Here is a 4,123-nt window from a genome sequence, read left to right on the forward strand (position 1 = left end):
TCAACTGTTGCCCAAGTCCTGGAACGTCACCTCCACGAGGGCCCAGATTTGTGTCCATTTTGCTTATTGCTGTATCCTCAGCCACTTGCACAGCCTCCAACGCACAGTAAGCAATATCAACATTTGTTTTATTTATTTGTTACTTACTTAAGGTGCAGACGTTTCCTGAGCTCTTACATATGCCAACCACCAGGCTGGGTTATCTTGTTTTGATACAAAAAAAGCATACAGGGTAAGTATTTTTCATTCTCTACTATTCAGATAAAGTACCAATGAGGTTAAGTAACTTAATGAAGATCACAGAGCTCTTGAGAAGTCAAGACAAGGCCTTTGCTCAGTTGTCCAGCCCTGGAGTTCATCCTCCTATGTGCCTGGAACAGAGATGAAGACACAACCCCGTCCTCAGAAAGTCTCTAGTCTAATGGGATAAATAGGCAAGTAAAGCAGGCATTTATGACATGAGTCCCTGCAGGTGCCTCTAAGGGCTAACCTGAACTTGGGAAACTAGAGGAGACTTCTTGGAAGAGGCGACATCTCGGTCAAGTCCTGAGGGAACAGGATTCGTTAGTGATGGGAGGTTCTAGGCTCTAGCGGGGAGCAGCACATGCCAACTTCCAGAGATAGGACTGGAAGCTGACAGTGGCTGAGGGGCGGCATAGAGGCAGGGGGCATGGAGAGGGAGCTGCTGGGGGTGAGGCTCAAGAGGCAGCTCCATGTCAGCATGCTGGCCCAGATTTCACAGACCCCCTGCCACACCCCTTCCCCAACTTCAAGAGTAGCAAGAAATCTAGATTTTCATCTTTCTGAATGTTCAAGGAGGTAAGTAATTTTTTAAAAATATTTATTTATTTAGAGCGAGCGAGCGAGCAGTGGAGAGGGGTAGAGAGAAAGGGAGAGAGAATCTAAAGCAGATTCCCTGCTGAGCACAGAGCCTCACATGGGACTCGATCCCACGCCTCTGAGGTCATGATCTGAGCCAAAATCAAGAGTCAGACACTTAACAGACTGAGCCACCCAGATGCCCCATAAGCTAAGTAATTTTTTAAAAGATTTTATTTATTTAAGAGAGAGAGAGAGACAGGGAACAAGAGCACACAAGCGGCAGGGTGGGGTCAGGGACAGAGGGAAAGGGAGAGGCAGGCTCCCCGCTGAGCCCGATGTGGGACTCAGTCCTGGCACCCAGGCGCCCTAAAAATGTTTTAAGTTAAAAAACAATAATGAAAGCAAGAACAAAAACTTCACATCAGGTGGCCAAATTCTGTCTGGATCAAACTGCTTCTGTTTATGGGTCATGGTCACAGGCCATCTGCTCTGGGTCTCCTCAGTACTGAAACTGCTCTCCAGCTCCCTTAAATGTGGGTAATCAATGTTTAACTCGTGTTTGGGTGACAGTCACGTCTATGTTCAGAATGCCACTCCCGCTATCTGTAAAAGGCAGTTTTCCCCAGTGGTCTCCCTCGGTAAGCAGATCCCAGGACCTTCCCTAGCACCCCACCCAAGTTCCTGGCCCCCAAGCACCTCAGGAATGGGGACTAGACAGAAAGGAAGCAACTTAATTTGTCTCTTCTTTGATGCCTTTCTCTCTGTTTTTCTTCTGTTGACTACATTGTTTCAATGAAGTCACTTTCCCTTTGTCCTCCGGCCCCTGAAGGTCACTGGCAGCAGACCAGTACTCTCTCTCTTTTTTTTTTTTTTTAGACCAGTACTCTCATCTGCAAAACTCAGCCCTCTGGGATGGCGTTCATCACATCCACCACACTGGTGATCTTGCCAAGAGAGAACAGAGCTGAGTCTGATGTGACATGCACTTCATCATCATGCCCTGATGATCCTGAGCTTCCTCCAAGAAGAGGCAAAGGCAGCTTAATCTTAGCATGAGGGAGAGGCTAGGAGACCCCAGTCTCTGCCCACGTCATCCAAAGCATCTGTTCTTGACTGAAGTGGCTGGCACAGAATCCAGGGTGGGGAGCTCTGCTTTCTCTTCACCACCTCATATTATACTTTACCCTACATGGGCTTGCCTCATCCATCACAGCTTGTGTTTCTCACCTGATATTAAATTTAAGAACCTAATTTTGAGGGACATCTACAGTTCTTCAGTAGGTGAATGAATGGATACATTGTGGTCCATCCGTTAAGACAGTTATTCAAAAGAAATGAGGTATGGGGCCATGAAAAGCCATGGAGGAATCTTAAATGTGTATTTAAGAAGAAGTCAATCTGAAAAGGCTACCCAGTGCATGATCCCAGCTCTATGACATTCTGGAAAAGGCAAAGATGGAGATAGCAAATTCAGTAGTTGCTGGAGAGTGGGGGGTGGGAGTGGTGGGGGTAGGGAGTGGGCACATAAATAAATGCAGCACAGAGGATGTTTAAGGCAGTGACAATACTCTATGTGATATTACAATGATGGGCACATGTCATCATACATTTGTCCATAGAATGTACACCAAGAGTGAGCCCTAAGGTAAACTATAGACTTTGGGTGATTATCATGGGTCAGTATCAGTTCATTCCTGTTTAAAAATGTACCATTCTGGTGGGTGATGTTAATAAAGGGGAAGGCTGTGCACATTAAGGGCAGGGGGCATATGAGAATCTCTGTACCTCCCTCTCAATTTGGTTGTAAACCTAAAATTGCTCTTTAAAAAAAATCAATTCTTAAAAAAAAAAAAAAAGGACAAAGTTCTTGGCCCAGTGGAACTTCTATTGGGGAAAACAATGAACCAGCAATTAGACAAATAGTATGTGCTCTGAAGATATGAACACAAGACAGTGTGACCGAGGATGGGGGCTGGGAATCCAGCAGGCAGCTACCTAGGACCACCAGGAAGGTCTCTATGAAGAGGGCACATTTCAGCTGAAATCTGAATAAAGAGAAGAAACCAGCCATGCAGGGTTCCGGAAGAAGAGCAGTTCCGGCAGAGGTCAGAACTCAGCAGTCAGGGGAGCAGAAAGAATGTCCCCGGGGCTGGACTTGAGTGGCTGGGGACCGTCATGAGGTTGGAAGAAGGCAGGGGTCAGAACTCAGTGGGCTTTTAGGTTGAGTGAGGGCCAGCTCTTCATCCAAGTGCACCGCAGGGCTTGGAGGAGGGAGTGTTGAGGCCTGGTTTGGGTTAGTCTGAGATCCAGGCTGTCCAAATCTCAACTCACTTGTGGGCCTTCTATGGTACCGCATGCTTCCTGAAGGTGTCCCTGCTTCCTTCCCCCCAATAGCAGTTACACAATCTGAATTGCATTTGGAGAGCTTCCCCTGTCACCCAGGAGCCCCAGCGGTGGTTCAACCCCAGTTCAGTGATCTGGAACAGCCATCCTGCCCTCCCCTCCTACAGGTCCTCCGGGCCTCAGTCTCTGCATCAGTCAGGTGGGCGAGGATGGGGAAGAGGGGGAAACCAAAAAATACAAATGGTGTTTCCAGTTGTGTCACAGTAGCTTTGGATTGTGATTGGAAGAGGATGCAGCCAAAGTGGGATGAAAGTGAAAGATGGAAACTGTTCCTCCAGGCTCCAGAGGTGGGGGCAGGAGGAATAGGCTGGGGAAAGAGGGAGGTTTTCAGAAAGCTGGGCAGGCGGAGACCCTGTGACCCGCGCTTTCATTTCTCCTAAGCACCCCACAGCACCATGTGACCCAGAGTGGCCACAGAAAGGGGAAGCGAGGAGAGCCCAGAATTTCTCAAGAAGCGGAAAGCTGGACGGAGGCTGAGCCAGAGGGAGAGGCAGAGGGGCCCAGGGAGCAGAGGAGGCAGAGGTGGGGGGGGGGGTGGCACAGCAGAGGAGGTAGCCAGCCAGGCCCGTGGGCACAGAGCGAGCCCCGCGGGAGGTGCTCCTCCCCAGAGTGCAGGCCGGGTGTCAGGGCAACTAACCGGGGAGAGCAACAGGAAAGGAGGGGAAGGGGCAGAGAAGAGGGAGAAGGAGGGCGGGCAGTGAGGTCGCGAGGAGGGGGAGGAAGGGCGGAGGACGGAAGAGTCAGGCGTGGGGGCGGGCAGAGCTGAGTGTTCGGGACGGGGATGCGGAGGGAGAGGCTGGGCAGCCACTGAGGTGGGCGGGGGACGCCGAGGGGGAGGTGGGGCACGGCGAAGGGCGCCCGCCTGCGCGCGGGGGAGCGGGGCGCAGGCAGGGCCGCG

This window comes from Nyctereutes procyonoides, unplaced genomic scaffold (genome assembly GCF_905146905.1).
Source record: "Nyctereutes procyonoides isolate TBG_1078 unplaced genomic scaffold, NYPRO_anot_genome, whole genome shotgun sequence".
NCBI classification, from domain to species: domain Eukaryota; kingdom Metazoa; phylum Chordata; class Mammalia; order Carnivora; family Canidae; genus Nyctereutes; species Nyctereutes procyonoides.